The 21,200-nt window shown below is 45.0% G+C and overlaps 1 protein-coding gene across 1 annotated transcript in view; it reads left to right on the top strand.

Annotated features, from left to right (window-relative positions):
* Nucleotides 1-21,200, top strand: part of HIC2 (HIC ZBTB transcriptional repressor 2) — an 84,556-nt gene that overhangs the window by 50,833 nt on the left and 12,523 nt on the right. The gene's annotated exons all lie outside the window — the stretch shown is intronic.

Below are 21,200 nucleotides of genomic sequence, written 5' to 3' on the forward strand. Positions count from 1 at the left end.
AGATGCCTCTTTCTTACAAACTCATTTTGTCTTTCATCTACCCAGCCGGTTTTGTGCAACCTTCGCAGCTTTAAAAGGATCTCTCCCCCCCCCCCCATTTCAAACTGATTATTTAAACTGAGCTGAAGCTGAATCGGGGGCTCTCATTTTTGAAAAAATGTTCCCTTTGTTTAATTGTTCTTAACTTGATATGGTGGTAGGCAGGACAAGAAGCAATGGATGGAAACTAAGCAAGCAGAGAACCAAACTAGAAATAAGGAGATACGTCCTGATAGAACAATTAAGCAGTGGAACCTCCAGAAGTTGTGGCTGCTCCATCACTGGAGGTTTTCAAGAAGAGAGTGGACAACTCAAGAGAGTCCATGGAATGTTGTAGGGTCTCCTACTTGAGCAGGGGGTTAGACTAGAAGACCTCTGAGGTCTCTCTTATTCTGTATCCTCTTCTGGTATTGATAATCATCAACTTACAACCACAATTGGAACCAGAACTTCCATCACTAAGTGAGATGGTTGCTACGGGAGTGGCACCCGTTTTACGCCCTGTTTTGCTCTGATTGTTAAGCCAATCATGGCAATTGTTAATTGAATCCAGCTTCCTCCATTCTCCTCCTCCTCCTCTTCCTTTTCTTCCTCCTCCTCCTCCTCGCCCAAGGTCATCCAACTGACTTTGTGCCTAAGGTGGGACTAGAACTCACGGTCCCTTAAATTTGGGGAGCTCTTAGAGTCATCTTTTTCAAGAGGCATGTGGACTTCCTTGATTTTTCTTCGAAGAGGTTTCACTTCTCATCCAAGAAGCTTCTTCAGAACCTGGAGAAGCTTCTCGGATGAGAAGCGAAACCTCTTCAAAGAAAAACCAGAAAGTCCAGTTGCCTCTTGAAAAAGCACCTTTGGAACAACCATGATTTGGATAACTGAGAATCCCCATAGACTAGAGGTCTCCAAATTTGGCAACTTAAGACTTGTGGACTTCAACAATTCACCTATGCTGGCTGAGGAATTCTGGGAGTTGAAGTTCACAAGTCTTAAAGTTGCCAAGTTTGGGGACCTCTGCCATAGACCTTAGAAGACTCTAAAATCCATTGCCATTAATCCATAGATTTTGGTTTGCTGGTTGACACAACTGAAACGTCACCCTCTCTTTTCTTCCCCAGGTAATGTTAGATGTTGCCCCAGGGTGAATTCCCCTGTTGGTAGCTAAGGTAAGAGAGACCTTAGTTTATTTTTTATCACTGCTTAGAAAAAGATCCTTAGACACGTATAGGGAGATAAGGCTTACTCAAACGAGTTCCCTTGCTACACATTTCGGTAATCCCCACAACTTACATCAGAGAAATTGAGGTTCATACTCCAATGGGACTACCAAGCTCACAGTCAACCTGTCTGCACAACTTACTCCAACAAAGTGGATTTAAGAGCCGGGGTGGCGCAGTGGTCAGAAGTATTGCAGGCTAATTCTGCTGACTGCCAGCAGTTTGAATCTCACCAGCACAAGGTTGACTCAGCTTTCCATCCTTCCGAGGTGGGTAAAACGAGGACCCAGATTGTTGAGAGCAAGAGGCTGACTCTAAACCTCTTAGAGAGGGCTGGAAAGCTCTGAGAAATGGTATATAAGTCTAAATCCTATTGCTAAGCGGGGATTAAAAAAACAAGGTTCCATATATATATATATATATATATGGTAACAACAGCAAGAATAGAACGATTGGCAAAAGAAAGTAAACAAGCAACCACTTGAACACCTTCGGCATTGACAAAATCCCCATCGGTCAGTTGCAAAAGGCAGGTTTGCTTGGGACAGCTTACATCCTGCATGGAGACCTTTTAAGATAGATAGATAGATAGATAGATAGATAGATAGATAGATAGATAGATAGATAGATAGATAGATAGATAGATAGATAGATAGATGCCGATTTTATGTGAAGCTACAAACTTAAGTTAGGACTTGACCTGTGCTGCTGGTTTTTCTGCCATCGTGTCTCCAGAATTGGACATCAGGATTGGAGGAAGTTGAGGGTGGCCTTGGAAGAAGACTTGCAAGGAGACCACTTGCAACCTCAACTTAGTAGCTACACCAGTGTTTCTCAACCTTGGCCAGTCTTAAGATGGGTGGACTTCAACTCCAGCTGGGCAATTCTGGGAGTTGAAGTCCACCCATCTTAAACTGGCCAAGGTTGAGAAACATTGAGCTAGGACCTTGCTTGGTCAATGTTTCTGCTCCATTTTAGGGCCAAGTTTGGAGATCTCCCAAATAAGCAAGATCTCGGTTGTTTTGAAGAATGCCAGTTATTTTTTTTTTTTTAACTTGGGGAGGTTGAGGTGGCAGAAGGAAGAGCATCCATCATGCAAGTATCCTAGGCGAACATCCAACGTTGGACTTCACGTTCTCGGGTCCATCCGTGGGATCCTCTTGGATCCCATGCTAGACTTTGCAGTTGGCTTCTTAACGCAGAAAACATTTCGGTTGTGTCATCGGCATTCTCACGTTTTGAAAGGGGGGAAGGGGAATAATGGAGAAGAGATGGATGGTCTTGGATGGATACTCGGGGAGGGAAGGGCCAGGGAGGGAAGGAGCAAACTCAGGTGAATTGCACATCTGCAAACTTGATGATGGTGGGAAGAGACTTATTTAGGGTTGGGTTTCCATGGAAATGTTTTTTTGGCAAGCATGCCCTCACCCTCCCCGGCTTGCTTTCCTGTACATTTCCTGTTGTAATCATGTGTTCCATCTTTTTTGTCCAAGAGACACATGTTTCATATTTTCTCATAACCTTCTCCTGACCCTTTTGGCAGGGGAACAGATACGAGCTTGCCTTCTGCCTCTCCCTTGTCTTCTACTCTTGATTGTAATGGCTTATCCAGAATGGAAAAAGTACGTGTCACTTTGGTCTTCCCCTCTGTTGTGTGTGTATGTGTGTGTGTGTGTGTGTGTGTGTGTGATCCCTTGGAACTTGGATTGGAATTTGGAATTGTTGGGAGAAGGGTCAGCCAAGATCCAGGCGTTTTGATGCCGCTCAGAAGTTGAACTTCAGATCGGCTTCTTGGTTTGGGCGGCTTCTTGGTTCCCAAGCTTTTTCCTTGAAAACCGTTGAGGGGGTGGTTGATTTTTGAAACCAACGTGGGGAACCAAAACTGAGGTGGTCATCTCCCCAAAGGTGGAAGAAAACACCCTTCCGGGCCCCACCGAAGTTTTCCTTTCTGCTGTCGACGGAAGAGGTGAACCTCAGGGAAAAGTTGGGTTTCTTGGGTTGAGCTACAGCATTGCCTTTGAGGGGGAACCTTCTCGGGAAGCCTTCTCCAACTTGTTGGCCTCCAAAGGTTGAGAAGGAGCATGAGGACAACGCTGCTCCGGGAAAGGCGGGATCCTGGATACACCCCCCCCCCCAAAGTTGTCCATTTAAGGAAGGTTGGCTGGCGCCAAGAGTGGGATTCTCTGCCCAATTGGTGGGTGGGTGTGGGCATGGACTACTCAGCTTCCTGCACCACCTCCAGGGGAGGTTGTTTTTGCCCTCTGCAGGCTCCGGAGGCTTTCCTTGAGCCTCCAGGAGGTCCCTGTTTCCGGACTTCTGGGAGGCCCTCCCAGAACCTCCGTGGGGGCCCTGCACTTTCCTGGCATCCAAACCAGGCCACGAGAGACTCGTGGGAGGAGAGAAGGGCAGGGCCACCCAGTCCTCGCAACTACTGGTTCAGTGAACCAGGTGTAAAAATTAGGAACCGGTTCACTCGTACCGTTCCAAAACCGGTTGAATCCCAACCCTGGCTGGGGACCCATGCACCCGATCTGAAATTTAGAAATAGTAGAAAATATCTGATACTCTATGGAGGAAGATGGTGCCATTTTCCTGTGGGCATCTCGGGGGGAGGACACGTTCTTGGTTTTCGTTGGGTAAAATTTAGATGGGAAACAGGTTTCCTTGTGGACCAGGGGGGAAAAAAGCACAAAGAGATGATTGTTTAGTTTTTTAAGACACAGCTTCTCTAATCTGGGTGGGTTTAAGACAGTGATAGCGAACCTTTTGGTGGTGGTGTGCCGAAAGCACAAGCGTGCGTGTGCCAGAACCCACAATGCAATGTGCCCCGCCCACCTGTGCATGCGCATGCAACAGCTCCGCCCCCTTACCTACACTACGCATGCACTGATTATCCCAGCTCATTATCAGTCCGTTTGAGGCTGTTTTTGCCCTCCCGGACGCTCGAGGGAAGCCTCTGCAGCCCCTGTATTTCCGAGCCTCCTGAGGCCGCAGAGGCTTTCCTCGAGCGTCCGGGAGGGCGAAAACGGCCTCAAACGGGCCAAAAATCATCTGGGAGGTGCGCACATGTGCAGTGCAGGTAAGTTGTTGCCCTGGTTGTTAAGTTAAGCATTGAAGTGTCAAGTTAGTCACACAGTTGTTTAAGTGAATCTGGATTCCCTTTTGACTTGGTCAAAAGGTTGCCATAGAGCAGCGGTGGTTAACCTTTGGGGCTCCTGTGCCAAAAATTGTGTGTGCCGCGTGCCAGCACCCAGAAGGCAATGCTCATGCCCCCTGGGCATGCGTGCAAAATCCCCTACTGCCCCCTTACCTGCACTGTGCCTCCCAGCTGATTTTTGGCTTGTTTGAGGCCTTTTCAGACTCCCAGAGGCTTGAGGAAAGCTTCTGCAGGCTTTGCTGGCCGAAAAATAGGCCTGTTTCATCACTTCTGGTATTTCCAGAAATACGTGAAGTGATGAAACAGGCCTATTTTTCGCCTGCAAAGGCTTTCCTTCAAGCCTTTGGGAGGCCGAAAAGGCCTCAAACAGGCCGAAAATCGGCTGTAAGGCATGCACATGTGCAGTGAGGTAAGTTTGCTCTGCGGCTCGCGTGCCAGCACAAATGGCTTTGCGTGCCACCTGTGGCACGCGTGCCAAAGGTTCGCCATCACAGCTAAAGAGAATCACCTGATCCCGGAACACAGCAGCCACCCTAAATATGAGCCTGTTGCCAAGCATCTGGATTTTGATCACGTGACCATGGGGATGCCACAACGGTCGTAAGAGTGGAAAGGGATCATAAGTCACATTTTTTTAGAGCTGCTATCACTTCGAATGGTCCCTGGACAAATTAAGTTGAGGGCTATCTTTATTGTTACCAATAATCAAAACACTGGAGGCTTTCAAGAAGAGATTGGACTGCCATCTGTCAGAAATGGTGTAGAGCAGTGGTCGCCAACCAGTTTGCTGGGGACCACCGGTGGTCCATGAGAAAATTTTGATGGTCCGCAGAGAAATGTCACCCCCAAAGCAATTAATCCAGGCTGCGCGAGAATACAAGGCTGTGCCACCCAGATGGCCCGTGGGAACACAAGGCTTGTGTCACTTACATTGCAAACAACACGAGGTAGTGAGGGGAGGGGGAAAGGGCAGAGGGAGCGGAACTTGTCCCACTAGTCCCTCGCACCTGGCCTGGCCACCGGGCTGCTTTTTCCCGCTTCTTTCTTCTTCTGCTTTTGGCTGCACACAAGGAAGGCAGCAAAAGTCTTCCTTTCTCTCCCCCAAACTCCGCCGGAAATGAGTTTTTGGGACCCTGCAAAGCATCCTGCTCCAAGAGGCTGCGTCGGTGTGACAAGTCTCACAAAGATTCATTTCTGGCGGAGTTTGGGGGAGAGAAAGAAAGACTTTTGGTGCTTCTGCTGCTTTCCTTGCATGAAGCCAAAAGTCTCTCTCTCTCTCTCTCCCCCTGAGAACGGAGCTGGAGACGGTATCCTGCGATCCCAAATAAAGGATGATCGACCAGTAGGAAAATGGGGTGGGGAATTTTCCTGCAGACTTTTTGGGGGCATTTTCCCAGGGTCTCTGGTCCACGGGATTTAAAATTATGAGTTTGGTGGTCCCGGAGGTCCAAAAGGTTGGCGACCCTTAGCGTAGAGTCTCCTGCTTTGGCAGGGGGTGGGATTAGATGACCTACAAGGTCCCTTCCAACTCTGTTAATCTAAAAAGTTGTCTTAATCAGTTCAGTGCTTCTTCCAGCATTCTTCCTTTTTTGATGGGGGATCAGAAGATCTTTGGGGGGGGGAGGAGGAGACATGGACATAACCACAGAGAACTTGTGTGGCCCCGTGGCCACTTTTGGAAAACCTTGAAATACTCCCTTCTTGAATATTTCCAGCGTCTCCTCCCAAGCTTGCAGATTGCAGCCCAGAGCACATCTACCGAGCAATGCAGAGAAACCGCAAACCCATTGCATTAATAATACAAGACTAGCTGGTTCTTTGTTTAGCCTATCGGGAGAGAAAAGCTCGCGCTTCGCAAACTGGTTATGGCACCTGCAGTATTACGCATGAGTAATCTCTTTGTAGGAGCTACCTTGAGATTGTCCTTTGCACGCCGCTTGGCTCTCCAAGGAAATCAGGTTCTCGAGCATGCGAAGAAGAGCAACAAAGAGGATACAAAGGGTCTTGAGGCTAAATCGTATGACGGACAGGATTAAGGGGTGGGAGACACGATAGTAGTCTCTCCTGATGAACAGCGTGGTGGCCTCGTGGTGAAGACTCTCACCTCCCACTCGGAAAGTGGAGAGTTCAATCCTTGGTAGCAGCAGATGTTTCTCTCCCGGAATGCAAAGGAAAAAATATCTGCTGTGAACTCAGTGTAGGTGTCGGGAAGGGCATCTGGCCAGTAAATGCTCAGCTCCATCCAATCATTCCGACTCTACCCCAAGTTAAGGGATTATGTTTAAAAAAAAAAAAAGGGAATTATAGTAGTCTTCCAATTCCTGAGAGGCTGTCACAGAGAAGAGGGGGTTGACTTATTCCTCAAAGCACCAGAGGGCAGGACAAGAAATAATGGGTGGGAAGCTTGTTAAAGAGAGACCCAACCTACATGTCCTGACAGAGCAATTAATCAATGGAATAGCTTGCCTCTCAGACTTGTGGGTGCTCTATCACTGGAGGTTTCAAAAATAGACTGGACAATCATTTGGCCAGGATATGGTATAAGGTCTCCTGCTTTGAGTAGGGGGTTGGACTAGAACAATGGTCATGGATCAGGCACCACTGGTAGTCCGCGAGAAAATTTTGGTGGTCCGCAGAGAAATGTCTCCCCCCCACCAAAGCAATTAATCCAGGCTGCACAGGAACACAAGGCTGAGCTGCCCAAATGGCCCGCCCACCCGCTGGCCCCCCACCCTTCGGCCAAGCGTAAACCTTACCTTGAGTAGAGCCACGCGAGCTGAAACTGGAAGATATGACCCACCAGCGGGGGTGGGAAATCCGCCCCGGGGTGGCTTGCTGACATTGGGAAAGTCGGTCCCCTATTCCAGCGCTGCAGTGGTCAAAGGATTGGTCCTTTAGTCATCCTAGAGCAGCTGCTCCTCTAGTCCATGGCAGGCCGGTGCACCTGGGTGGAGGAGCAGCTGCTCCGAGATGACCAAAAAGCCAGTCCTGCGACTACTACAGCTCTGGAATAGGGGACCGACTTTCCCACCAATGTCAGCAAACCACCGTCAGTCAAAATTCATATTAGTGTCCAGGAGATTTAAAATTATGAGTTTGGTGGTCCCCGAGGTCCAAAAGGTTGGTGACCCCTGGACTAGAAGACCTCCAAGGTCCCTTCCAACCCAATGATTCTAGGTTCCCCCCTCCTCCTCCTCCTCCTCCTCCTCCTCCTCTCCATGTGTTCAGTTTGATGCCTCTCCTTTCGGGAGGTGTTCAGCTGTGGAACACGTGAAGGCCAGATTAAGTGTCTTTAGCACATGGCTTCCGTGTCAGATTACATCACCAGCCTCTTAATTTTGCCTCTGCTTTTTTTTTTTTCCCCCTTCTAATTGAAAAATCTGGGCCAGCGCAGAAATTCTAGATTGCCCGAGGAGCAAATTGGAAAAACCCTGGTAGACTTCCTACATTCGAACCCATCGGGTCCGTTTGCTCAGATTTCTCTCCGCTTGGTGTACAATCTTTGTCTGCCTCTTCCTTTCCAAAATATTCATTTTGGCAGCTGTCGTGGAAGCAATGCTTCGTTTTCCAGGTCTCACCTCCTGATTGCTTCCAGAGAGAGTCGCGGTGGTGCCAAAAAAGTTTCTTCTGCATCCTGATCCATGCCAGATGTTCTCATAATCACAGCACAGGATCTCCCCACGGGCTTATTTTGATTCTGGACAGCACTTCCTGCTGAAAAATAGGTGCTTTTCCACGCTGGGTGCTGTTCCGAACAGAACTTTTCCCAGTCCGTTATTTTTTATTTGACTTTATTTATTTTTTATTTTTATTTGAGCATCAGTTCCGTGTTGGTGTCTCTTATTTGCTCATCCTGAAGAGATCCTCTTTTTTAAAAAAGACCTTTCTGTCTCTCTTTTTTGGGGGGAGGAAGCCCTACAAATCAGTTTTAATTTAACGGAGAGGGGGTGGGCGTCCAGGATCCAATTCGGGCCAAACATTTGCTTTTTTGGAGGTGGCTGTGCCAAGGGACGAGCCCCCCGAGTACCAAGTGTGCATTCTTGCATTTTTGGAGCACAAATGTTCAGTTGCTCGGCGCATTCTCCAAGGTCAGAGGCCAAGGGGGTTGCCGTTGCGCTTTCGAAAATATCTTTTCAAATAGTTATATGAGATACCCCCGGTAGGGCGACACTCCAGCTGGTGAGCCGAGGTAGGAAGTCTAATCCTTCGCCGGACGGCTTCTCTCTGCAAATGTGTCAGTCGATATTTAAAGGGACACACCTGTTAAGGGTGTTGCATGCCTAGGGAAAGGAAGGAGGGGAGGCTGCAGAAAAGGGGGTGAAGAAGAGGGAATGTTCCATTTTTCATCCACCGGGAGCGATCACAATTGAGCCCGAGACGCATGCTTTTAAGGGAGACGCTGCTTAAGTTGGTTTGGACCCATTTTGCGACTTTCCTTGTCCTGTTTGTTCATTGTGGATCGCTCCGGTTGTTAAATTAGTAACCCAGTTGTGAAGTGAATCTTGCTTCCCCATTGTCTTCGCTCAACCGAAGGTCTCAAAAAGGGGAATCAAGGGTACGCGGCAGCTGTCGTAAATACGAGTCAGTTGCCAAGCGTCCGGATTTTGATCGTGTGACATTGGGGGATGCTGTAATGATGGTTAAGCGTGACGGGCGGCCATAAGTCATTTTTCTTTTCAGCGCCACTGTGACTTTGAACAGTCGCTAAATGAACTGTTGTAAGGCGAGGATTACCCGGACAGGAACTCCACGCAGGCAAAATGAGCTGCAGGCTTGTTAATGTCCAGAGACGTTTAAAACTTGGAAGTGGTTGTAAAGACACGTCTCTAATTCATTGAATTTTGAGGTGGAGATTGTTCTGACCAAGGCTTATTATATGCATTCACAGCCCGTAATGAGTCCCAAACTGTTCTGACCAATGCTTCTGAGACCATAATTACGCACACGCTTATTTTAAAAACAAGTCTTGCTATGTTTTATTGCAACGCTGGGAATTATTTTCATTCCCAGCCGGTAATGAATCTCAAACAGTCCCTTGAGATAAGCACCCACCTTTCTCTCCTGTGAAGTGCTGCCAATAACAGAAGTGTCCAGCAAACTAGAAAAAAACCCAGCCGAAGTACAAAGAGCTTCAAGAATGAATCTGAACCGAATGAACGACTTTGCTTCCTGCAAAGGTTTCGTCATTGAGGTCTGACTTTTATCCCTGATGGGAGGGGCAATCATCTCCCAGTCTTACTCCCAAGTCGCCCCTTTTGTTTCAACTGCTCTCTCCTTCTAGCAGCCCTGCGCACACGCGCACTGGGAACAGCCTCCCCTGGGTCCTCTGCTTTGCTGCTGCCAGACTCCAGAGACAGCACCCCACTCCCAGATAGTCCTATCCCCATCTCCACATTGGATGCAGGACCCTCGTCCGAGTCCTCTCCAGATTCCCAGACTGGTCTCCATTCTTCCCCACTGTCTGATTCTGCTGCCATCTGCTCAGGCTGCTGGAGAACCACAACACAAACAGTTCATTAATAGTCCAACAGAAATCTGCCACAGTCTTTCGGGATAAGGCTGATAAGCACCCACCTTTATCTCCCTTGAAATGCTGCCAGTGACTCTTAAATTGCCAACTAAGCGTACAAGGCCAAATGGAGCACAAAGTCAACACAGAGATTCAGAGTTTAAACCGACCAGAATGAACAAAAGTTGCTTCCAGCAAAGGCTCCTGTCCCTTTGCTCCTCCTTTATGTCTTACGGGAGGGGCCGATCACCTCCAAGCCTTTCTCCCGAGTCACCCCTTTTGTCTTAACTGTTTTTGCCTTCTGGCAGCTCTGTGCAAGCGCGCACTGGGAACAGGCTCCCCCTGTTCCTCTGCCTCGCTGATGTCAGATTCTGGAAGCTCCGGAGTCAGCACATAACTCTCAGATGGCCCTGGCCCCATCTCTATGTCAGATGCAGATCCCTTGTCCGATCCCTCTCCAGACTCCAGAATTGGCCCGTGTTCTTCCCTACTGTCCAACTCTGCTGCCAGCTCCGCGGGCCGCCGGTGGACCACAACAGAGATCAGGAAGTTCAGCAGAATTAAATTTGTGTGTGTCCAATCACACTTGGCCAATAAAGAATTCTATCTTATCTTCTCTTATTATAGCTGATCTCAATAAAACTAGAGATTGATTTTGGTCAGGCCTAGTTAGCACACGTGACATTTCTCAGTCTCAATCCAGGCAAACGTTTAAAACACCTCTGCAATCCATCAAGCTAAAACTTAGGACTCAGCTCTTTTGGTTATCATGAGTCAGGGAGAAAAACAGCCACCAGGCCATTCATCATCATCTGATTTCGCAGCTCCGTTATGGATTTGCATCCCTCTGGAAACCCCTCTGACAAGCCAACATTTGCAAAGAAGAGGAGAGAGACTCCACTTATGGGATGGAGAGAAGATTAAAATCTCTCTCTGGGATCAACGTCGAGGGCTCTTCAGCAGTTGAGCCAGGTTTTCAGTTCGATCCAGCCAGGAAAATCTTAAAACTTGACACAACGGTGGCTTATTCAACAAATCCTGGTTTTTAGTAAGATGGCCAAAGTACAGTCACACTGGAAGGTTTTTTGTTTATATATATACATACGTTTTCTTAAGTTTTCGCTGGTACTTACATGTATGGTATTCAGCTTTGTTCGGGTATTTTCCCACGTCATTATAGTTGTGCTTTTATATATATATATTATTTTTATATATATTATTATTATTTATATATATTATTTACAACTATAAATATGCAACACAATGCCACCATTTTGGCATTGCATTTGCCATACATGCAAAAATATTACTAGACTATTAACATTCATATTACTGATACAATATTTACTTTTTGATTCTGTTCATCGCGGTTATTTTTGTTCCGACCTTCCCTTCTTTCTTTTTTTTTTTTGCAACCCCTGATAAAACTTATTCCACGTTTCATTATAATCTGATTTCCCCCCTCATTTTTTCAGTTCTAAGTTAGCCTTTCCAATTCTCCGCAAGCCCATTATTTTCCTGATTATTATCTCTTTCTGGTGGTATGATTTCATTCTTCCAATGTTGTGTGAATATCATTCTCGCCGCTGACTGGAAGGTTTTTTTAAGAAGAGATTGGATGACCATGGGTCTGAATATAGAGTTTCCTGCCGGAGCAGGGATGCATGTTAACAGCTGTCTCACCTAGCAACATAAATTTGGCGGTGGTTTCCATTGTGGTTGTAAGTTGAGGACCACCTGTATATCTTCCTCAAGGTCATCTTCATTACTCTCTACAGCAGGGGTGTCAAACTCAATGGGGTGCATAAATCCGGCCTGTGGGCTCTGTGAGGGGGGGGGGGGCTGTGCCCCATTTTGACCAGCAGGGCGTTGCAGGAGACTGTCCAGGCCGAAAACAGGGTGTGGGCCTCAGATGGTCCCCCTGCGCCCTGTTTTGGCCAGCAGGAGGCATCTGTCCTGTCTCCTCCACTCGCCCTGGCTGGCCCACAGAGGAGAACTACAGTGCTGATCCGGCCCTTGAAAAAAATCCATTTTGACACGTTGAGACTCTAGAACAGGGATCTTCAAACTTGACAGCTTGAAGACTTGTGGACTTCAACTCCCAGAATTCCTCCTCCTCCAGTCATCTTAGCTCAGGAATTCTGGGAGTTGAAGCCCACAAGTCTTAAAATGGCCGACGTTGAAGACTCCCATGCTAGACCAGGATCTTCAAACTTGACAGCTTGAAGACTTGTGGACTTCAACTCCCAGAATCCCTCCTCCTCCAGTCATCTTAGCTCAGGAATTCCGGGAGTTGAAGCCCACAAGTCTTAAACTTGCCAAGTTGGAAGATCCTTGCTCTACAAAGAGTGTAGAGAAGAGCAACCAAAATGATTAGGGGAGTGGAGGCTAAAACATGGGTATGTCTAGTCTAATGAAAAGAAGGACTAGGGGTGACATGATAGCAGTCTTCCAATATCTTAGGAGCTGCCCCAAAGAAGAGGGAGTCAAGCTATTCTCCAAAGCACCAGAAGGCAGGACAAGAAGCAATGGGTAGAGACTAATCAAGGAGAGAAGCAACTTAGAACTAAGTGGAAATTTCCTGACAGTGAGAACAATTATTCAGTGGAACAACTTGCCTCCAGAAGTTGTGGATGCTCCATCACAGGAGGCTTTTAAAAAGAGACTGGACAGCCACTTGTCTGGAATGGTATAGGGTTTCCTGACTAAACGGGGGTTGGACTAGAAGACCTCCAAGGTCCCTTTCCAGCTCTATTCTGATTGATTGATTTTGACACCCCTGTTCTACAGGATGCTTCAAATGCATGGAATAGTGTTTGCGAGCAAAGATTGTTAAAAACAATTGTTTTCCCAGTGGCATTTAAAGTGTTGGTTTTAACCCATCAAGTGTCCAGCGTGAAAGACCAGGTTCATCAGTCAAGGTTCGATTAAACTGATTTATTGTTTAAAAAGCCTTGCATGGTTAGCACCTGGTAGGAGTTTGATAGAGTCAGTGGCACTCAAGGGAGATTGGATTTCGGCCACTTGTGGCTACATAGGGATTCTAGGCTAATGGCTTTTTTGACTCTGCCTTCAGGTGTTGCCATCTCTTCTCCTACATCAAACCCTGTACAGATAGTCCTTAACTTATGACCGTAGCTGAGCCCAGAATCACACTTGTAAGTTGTGGCAGCTGTTAAGCAGGTTATATCACATGACCGGCTCCAATCTTATAATCTTTTTCAGCAGTGGATAAACAAACACTGCAGTCATTAAACAAATCCGTTATACCCAATGGGCATCTTGTCTAAAGCTGGAATTAAATGCCAGAAACCAGCAAACAACAACACACACACACACACACACACACACACACGACTGCAGGGCACTGCAAATGGCCTTAAATGCAAGTGCCCAAAAGTTGATCAAGTGACAATAGATACGTGAGTGTGTACAACCATCCTAACTTTGAAATTGGGTCATAAAATACATTTGGGGGTTTCCATCGTAACTGAATGCTAATTGTTAAGCAGCCAGACACTAAGTGAGGACTTCTATTTTATTATTAAGCATTCCTCCAGATGTTTTGATCCTGCATACAGTCAGTCTGCATTCTTACTATCTTTTTAGAATTATGTTGTGTCTTTCTGGTGGTGCCACCCTCATTCTATGCGACAGTGGTCATTTGTGGTTTCTGTTTTCCCTTTGCACTCTTAAGACGTCAGCTCTGATTTGTTTACCTATTACACACACACACACACACACACACACAATTAACCATCAACTTCGCTGGGATCTCAAGATTTAAAAAGCCCCAAGAAGTCAGCCCTAAATAACTTTTGTAGAAACTTAAACACTGTTTCTAAGCCTGTTGGGTGTGTGATTGTCGTAGCGGCCAAACCAGCTTGCCTTCCGTCTCAAGACAGAGCTTAGAAAGCTGCCTTAGCAAAAAAAGAAAGAAAGAAAAGGGGGGGAAAAAGAATTCTTTTGACAAAATTGTGCAACTGTCTTTAAACCTCAGACCTACCTTTGCTAGTTGTTTTAAGTTGCCTTGTGTATAATAGAATATAAAAAGAAAGGGGTGTTTTTGTTTTGTTTTAAAGGCAGGATTTGGTTACTTTACGTTAGAAAAATCTGTGTGCTTCAACACTTCTTGCGAATTTATTCAAGTAGCGTTTCCTGAATTTCAAACTAGACTGTGGTTAGATGGATGGTCTTTCACCAATCATAATAGCCTTTGAAAATGTGCATTTAATAAAAAAATGATCCCCAAAACATGTAAAATTCCAGAGGGGGAATGGCTTGAAAAAAACAAAACAAAACCCTGCATATATTAGATAAAAGACCATTCCAAAATATGTGCAGATTTTTTTTAAAACTACAAAATGATACAAAAAAAGAAGAACTTATAAGATGAGCAAACTGAGGAACTGGAAATTAGATCTGAGGGTGACTCCTGGCACAGGTTTGCGAGACAAAATATTAAAATGCAGCATTGCAAGAATCACAATGGGGAAGCCAGATTCACTAAACAACGGTGTTGCTAATTTAACAACCGTAGCAATTCACTTGACAAGCCACATAAATTTGGGGGCTCAATTGTCACCGTAAGTCAAGGACTACTTGAGTATTTCGGTCCCAAATTGATGGTTTTCAAAGGCTTAATCCCCTGAACCACACACGCAATTGCAAAAAAAAAGTTTGTTGAATTGTTTTATTCTAATTATTTTAGAGTAATTACCTCTTTTAAAAGGAATACGGGCTAAGTCTTTGGAGCTAGCTTGCTTGAGATTTCATTTCTTTATATGAAAAGCCAGAATGCAATCGTCAAATAGATGTAATTATATAATTACGATAAAGGAAAAAATTCACGGAATGATGAAATGTTTTTGACCCCCCCCCACACACACACACTCAGTTGGTCTTTGTTCTCTTTCTCTCTTCTTCTTCCCGGTGCAAATTGATGTAAAAATATAATTCTATTTTTAAAAAGGGGTTAAAATAACCGGGATTGATAACCATCTAAGTCCCAGGGCTGTCCATTTCAGTAAGTAAAAAAAAAGTTGCTTCTATTTCAGCAAGGAGAATAGAAATAGAAGTTTTGTGGCTGCAATTATTAGTATTAGTAGTAGTAGTAAATCTTTAGTGACATTCACAGCCTTTGGGGCTGGTTGGTAGCTCAATTGCTCGAGTCCTAACCAAGGACCTAGGAACTGTTCAGGTAGCGTCAGAGGATATAAGCTGTTCCAAGTAGGATGGTTTTTTGTAGAATCAGGGTATTCAAGTCTGATAAATTCAGGATTTCCAAATAGCGAGGCAGCCCTTTAGGTATTGCTCCAAGGGCTCCAATTACAATTGGGATCACACATGATTTCTTTTTCCAAAGTCGCTCAACTTCAATTTGTAAGTCCTGATACTTTGTGATTTTTCTCTTGCTGCGTGTCTGCAATTCGTGCATCACCAGGTATTGCAATGTCAGTGAACCAGACCTTTTTCTTTTCAACTGTTGTTATGTCAGGTGTGTTGTGGGCCAAATGCCTGTCCGTCTGAATTCTGAAGTCCCACAAGATCTTGACATTTTCATTCTCCAGAACCTTCTCAACCTGATATTTCCCAGTAGTTGTTACTATACCCAAATCCAAACTTTTGGCATAGTTTTCAGTGAATTATTATTATTATTATTACTGACTTTGGATGTACTCTGGTCATGCTAGCCTGCCAGAAGAAAAGCTAAGGTAGATATTTTAGCTGGGCTCCTGTTTTTTTCCAGGTCAGGGATAGTTCCCATTTCAGTTTGAAAGCATGCAACGTTGTTCCTGGGCGTAGACTTCTGAGTCTTGAAATCATGGGAATATCTAGATTAAAAGATTGCATCAGGTGCGGCTGTACATGAAAGGGCTAATGAACTATCTCTTAGGTTGAGGGAAGGGACTCAAGGGGAGGCGGAGAAGAGATGGGGGCAGGGCCAGTCAGAGGCGGTATTGGCCGGTTCTCCAAACGACTCAAAATTTCCGCTACCGGTTCTCCAGAACTGGTTGGAACCTGCTGAATGCCCACCTCTGATCCTGCCCCCCTCCAAAGCTTTAAACCAAGATTCAGAAAGCACTTCCTCCCTCCCTCTCTTGTCTCCTTTCCCTTCCCGCTTTCTGACTTCTAGAGACCTTTCCATTTGATTGCAGTCTCTTAATTGCATTTAACAGCGAGCCCCACTGGTGCTCCGTTCAGCGTGCTGGTTGTGTGTTCAATGGAACGGCACGGAGACCGTCTGGGAGGGTCTGGAATGGAGTTACCTTTAGCCCCCTCCTACCTGCCATGGTAAGCGGCAACCGCAACAGGACTAGCCTGCCCTTTTTAAGCACCCCACCCCACCCCCGTTAGGCCTTCACAGGTGCATCAGGCATCCCCTCCCCGTCTTCTCCCCGTTCGCCTTTCCTCCTCCTTCGCCCTGGCGCTTGGACGCTGCTTTTGCATGGCAAGTGTTTAAGCGGGTGCCCGAGTATCCGCGGCCCATTTTACGACGGAGCCGTGGTGACTCTGCCCACAGCCAGCAGTTCGATCCTGACTGGTTCGAGGTTGGCTCAGCCTTCCGAGGTCGGTAAAACGAGGACCCAGATTGTTGGGGGCGATAGGCTGACTCTGTAAACCGCTTAGAGAGGGCTGTGAAGCGGTAGATAAGTCTAAGTACTATTCCTTCCTTCCTTCCTTCCTTCCTTCCTTCCTTCCTTCCTTCCTTCCTTCCTTCCTTCCTTCCTTCCTGCACAGTGGTTAGAATGCAGTATTGCTGACTAATTCTGCCCACTGCCAGCAGTTCAATTTCCATCTATATCTATCTATCTATCTATCTATCTATCTATCTATCTATCTATCTATCTATCTATCCCTATCAGAAAGCAGCATTCCAGACTAACTCTGCCCACAGCCAGGAGTTCGATCCTGGCTGGCTCAAGGTTAATTCCTTCTTCCCAGCAAGCACAATCTGGCTTGGGTCTTTTTTTTAATGCACCACTTGTTGCAACCAGCACTGCTAAATCTCTGCTCAGAATCCCCAGAGGACAGCCGATGAGGGTGGAAGGAAGAGGGCACAGGGCCAATCAATCTGGCATGGGGGGGGGGGGGGAGAGAGAGACAGCCAGCCAGTAAAAATGGGATTTTTTTTCCTTGAGTCAGCAAAGCTGGACAGAGCAAGGCTGCTGTTTTCCTACCCCCTAACCCAACCCCATTGCAACAGAAGTCCCCGTCCAGTGCTCAGTTTAGAATAGAATAGAATAGAATAGAATAGAATATAGAATATAGAATATAGAATATAGAATAGAATATTAGAATAGAATATTAGAATAGAATAGCATAGCATAGAATAGAATAGAATAGAATAGAATATAGAATAGAATAGAATATTAGAATAGAATAGAATATAGAATATAGAATAGAATATTAGAATAGAATATTAGAATAGAATATTAGAATAGAATAGAATAGCATAGAATAGAATAGCATAGAATAGAATAGAATAGAATAGAATAGAATAGAATAGAAGATTAGAATAGATTAGAATATAATATAGAATAAAATAGAATATTAGAATAGAATAGAATATAGAATATTAGAATAGAATAGAATAGAATATAGAATAATAGAATAGAATATAGAATATAAGAATATAAGAATAGAATATTAGAATAGAATATTAGAATAGAATAGAATATAGAATAGAATATTAGAATAGAATAGAATAGAATAGAATAGAATAGAATAGAATATAGAATATAGAATATTAGAATAGAACAGAATAGAACAGAATAGAATAGAATAGAATAGAATAGAATAGAATAGAATAGAATAGAATAGAATAGAATGATAGAGTTGGAAGGGACCTTGGAGGCCTAAGCAGGAATCCCTATACCATTTCAAATGAATGGTTATCCAATCTCTTCTTAAAAACTTCCAGTGTTGGAGCATCCACAACTTCTGGAGGCAGGTTGTTCCACTGATTAATTGTTCTCACTGTCAGGAAATTTCTCCTTAGTTCTAAGTTGCTTCTCTCCTTGATTAGTTTCCATCCGTTGCTTCTTGTCCTGCCTTCCGGTAATTTGGAGAACAGCTTGACTCCCTCTTCTTTGTGTGAGATATTGGGAGGTTGCTATCATGTCACCCCTAATCCTTCTTTTCACTAGACTAAACATATCCAATTCCCCTGCAACCGTTCTTCATCATGGTTTAGCCTCCAGCTCCCTCCTCCTCTTGGTTGCTCTTCTCTGCACTCTTTCTAGAGTCTCAACATCCTTTTTTTAATATTGTGGCGACCCAAACTGGGTGCGGTATATCCCAAGTGTGGCTTTGCCAAGGCCTTATGGAGCGGTGTTAACCCTTCACGTGATCTTGATTTCTATCCCTCTGTTAATGCAGCCCTTTGTGGGCGAGATTTCCCCATCTCTGCCTTCAGAGGCGTCAGGTGTGCCTGCGCTCCAAGAGAGAAGGATTTATTTATTTATTTTGGTGATTGCAACTTCAGCACAAACGATGCTTTTTGCTGGCTCGTCTCTTCTCTTAATTACTTCGCCTTTAGTGTGTGTGGTTTTTTTTTCTTTTCTGGGGGCGGAGGGAACATGGCAGCATCTCTTTCAGAAGAATGCCTAAGATCTTGCTGAACACGAGTTGAGAGACCATTTACGATGGGTGGGCAGGCTGCCAATCCAAGAGAAACTTGGCCATTTTGTTCTCCTGGGGGTTTTAATAAATCTCTTCAGGCTGTTGTTTTTTAAAAAAAAACCCAACTTGCTATGGTTGCAAGATAAGATAAGGTAACTTTTTATTGTCGTGAGCATTAAAAATGAAAATTCTATTGCTTGCTCTCAAGAGAAAGCATATATCCGCCCAAACGGATGCACAAATACCCATTATATGTATGTATGTATGTAGGTGTGTTCGGGTCTTTTCCCGTGTAAGATTAAGAGTATCTTGGCGACGTTTCGGCGAGGTCCCACTTGCCATCCTCAGGCTGGTGCTTTCGGCTTCGTGCCAGTGCAAGCAGTGTGTGATCGGAGCTGCCGTCTCTCTATAAATACTGGTGGTGGGGGCTGGTGTGCTGGGCTGGTTGGCAAAACTCACAAGGCCATCACACAGCCCATTATACCAACATCAACTCCATCAACCAATCAAGAGGTAGCAGCGCAGCCAACCAGCCCAGCATATGTGTGTGTGTGTGTGTGTGTGTGTGTGTGTATTTGTTTTCTTAAGTTTTCGTGGGTACTTACATGTATGGCATTCGGCTTTGTTTGGGTATTTTCCCACGTCATTGTAGTTGTTCTTTTAAAGTTGTAGCAACGTTTCAGCAGAATCTCATCTGCCATCATCATACAGAAGCCTGATGATGGCAGATGAGATTCTGCTGAAACGTTGCTACAACTTTAAAAGAACAACTACAATGACGTGGGAAATGGTCCTTTTGGCTTCTAGGTGCTCACTAAGAAAGGAATTTTTTTTTAAATGACTATCAGAGCATTAGTATTTTTTATACTACTATTATTAACATGCTCTGGTGCTAAGGAGTTCTACTCCCCCTCCCCACCTGAAAAGAAACCTGTTCCAAATGCAAAACACAAGCAGAGGAGTTTCAGTTTCAGTTTCACAGCACCAAGCAGCTTTAGGACAGAACAGTTGAGCTAAGCCACGCCCAGGCTCCTTGCTGTCTCCTCCTTGCTCACACGGCAAATACTGTTTCAGTTTCCAAACAGCCCTCAACTCTCTCACACACTGACAGGACGCTAGCCAGATGAATACCGATGGATGCTGATAGGCAAAGACAGAATTTCCCCCCCCTTATTTTCCTCCCCAAAAACTAAGCCCGACCACATAGTTTTGTAGCAACACACAGGTATAGAGCTAGTACATACTATAAACACGTACCTGCAGCCATATGTATATATGCATATATAGGTTGATCACTGCTCATTTTGAATACATAGTGGAAACTTAAGTGTATACAAGGTTGATGCTCTGTGGAACAGATATTTCCCAAATATAAGAGGGTTTTAGATGCAGCCTGGTTTGTGAATGCATATTTCACCGCTGCCCCCACCAAAAAAGAGTGTTTTTTAAATCAGATTTCTTTTTGATGCATAGATTCTCCCAAGACCAGTCTTATTAGCAACTCTGCCTCCATTACTAAGGAATGTTGGTAGGAAAAGGGACTTGTGTTCTGTTTTTTTTTTTAAGTATTTCTTTATTAAACAAACAAACACAAACACAAAGATACATTAAAAAAGTTGAACCTGGTACAGTCATTCCTAACATCAATCTTTGTCATTACATTGCTAAATCTAATAATAATAACAACACATAAATTCATTCCATATACATTATATATACATATAATCATTCCTTATTCACCTGAATCTTCCTCATCTCTAGCTAACTATAAAATTTATCCCATATTTTATAATAATCCAAATCCTCTTTATTTTTTAGTTCCTTTGTTAGTTTATCCATTTCTGCGCACATCATGATTTTCTTCAATAGGTTCTGTTTTCGTTCGTCCCCTGCAAACATTAAAACACAGAGCTAAGAAGGGCTTCCGATTTAATCCAGCACAGCTTGTATTACATTCGGATGCAAGCCGTGATATTAAAGCTAATTACCCAATGACCCATATCGTTATTTAGTTGATGGATCAATTCCATCTGCATAGATTTGCATAGGTGGGGTGGAGAAAAAAAAAATCTTCAGAAGGAAGCCGTGATGCGGGATTTGGTGGTGCACACTTCTGTTGGTGCATTGCAGAAACCTCGAATCAAAGCCAATTCCATTTCCCTCGCTTTGTCAGCAGTGGGAAAGCCTCTTAAAGATGAAACTTTGCTGGTTGCAGACTTTATAAAAAAGTAAAATTTTCCCCATCAGTCGTTCTCCAACACCGTTGTTCATCTCTGCCTTGGCCGAGGAAGCCAGCGTTGTCCGAAGACCATTCATACGGTCATGTAGCCAGCATAAGCTGTACGCCAAAGGCACACAAGAACGCTGTTGCCCATTGAACCTTTTCAGCACCGAGTGCCCAAGCCAGAACACATGTGCAATGTGTGGGTGCCGGAGTGCTGCATACATGCCTGTTTTTTGGGGGGGCTGTTTTCAGGCTGTTCTTTGGGCCGTTTTGGGGCCATTTACAAACCCTTTTCGGGCCGTTTTTCAGGACAGTTGTGGGCTGTTTTTGAGCCATTTTCAAGGCCTTTTTCAGGCCCGAAAATGGCCTGAAAAATGACCTGTTTTTTGTACTGTTTTCTGGCGCTCCAGCACCCGCAAAGACCAGCTGGCTGGC

The sequence above is a fragment of the Notechis scutatus genome, chromosome 13 (genome assembly GCF_049901735.1).
Source record: "Notechis scutatus isolate UNSWTSFEM ecotype Mainland chromosome 13, rNotScu1.2, whole genome shotgun sequence".
NCBI lineage: Eukaryota > Metazoa > Chordata > Lepidosauria > Squamata > Elapidae > Notechis > Notechis scutatus.